This window comes from Nicotiana tomentosiformis, chromosome 10 (assembly GCF_000390325.3).
Source record: "Nicotiana tomentosiformis chromosome 10, ASM39032v3, whole genome shotgun sequence".
In the NCBI taxonomy this organism is placed as follows: domain Eukaryota; kingdom Viridiplantae; phylum Streptophyta; class Magnoliopsida; order Solanales; family Solanaceae; genus Nicotiana; species Nicotiana tomentosiformis.
In genome coordinates, this window is record NC_090821.1 from 38680401 (window position 1) to 38681037 (window position 637).

At 40.0% G+C, this 637-nt stretch overlaps 1 non-coding gene across 1 annotated transcript; it reads left to right on the forward strand.

Annotated features, from left to right (window-relative positions):
• Window positions 1–263: 263 nt before the first annotated feature.
• Window positions 264–370, forward strand: LOC117277875 (small nucleolar RNA R71). The gene has a single exon (XR_004508211.1). It is a non-coding gene; the product is annotated as a small nucleolar RNA R71 (small nucleolar RNA).
• Window positions 371–637: the final 267 nt, after the last annotated feature.

Sequence of the window (637 nt, forward strand, 5' to 3'; positions counted from 1 at the left end):
CTTGATTAGATATCTTGTCTACATCGGCTCTTAACACTGCGAAGGCATCTATTTTGAACTTATCACCTGTCTTAGGCTTGATTCCTCTAGTTGGTTCGCCTTCTCCTTGCCAATTCTGATCATTTGCAATTAAGTTGTTCAGCAAGGCTTGGATCTCACTGTATGGTTTCTCCATGCACATATCTCTGCAAGCGGAGTTTATGTACATCTTGGAGGATTTATCTAATCCTTCTACAAAAGTGTGACCAAAAACTTCATATGTCTGATTGTGGTGTGGGCAATCTCTGAGTAGTTTCTTAAATTGCTCCAAAGCTTGGCGAAGAGTTTCACCCTCCTTTTGTTGGAATACACAAATCTGGTTCCTTAGCGATTTTGTCTTCTGAGAGGGGAAGAATTTAATCAAGAATTTATGTGCCAGATCATCCCAAGTTCTGATTGAATTTACAGGTTCCTTTTGCAACCACTCCTTTGCTTCTCCCAATAGCGAAAAGGGAAATAATGTCATCTCGACCTAATCCGAAGAGACATTTGGAAAATATACGTATCTGTGATCTCCAAAAAGTTTTGAATATGCCTCTCCATATCCTCATGTGGCAACCCCATATATTGACCTTGGGATTGTATCAGTTGCACCATA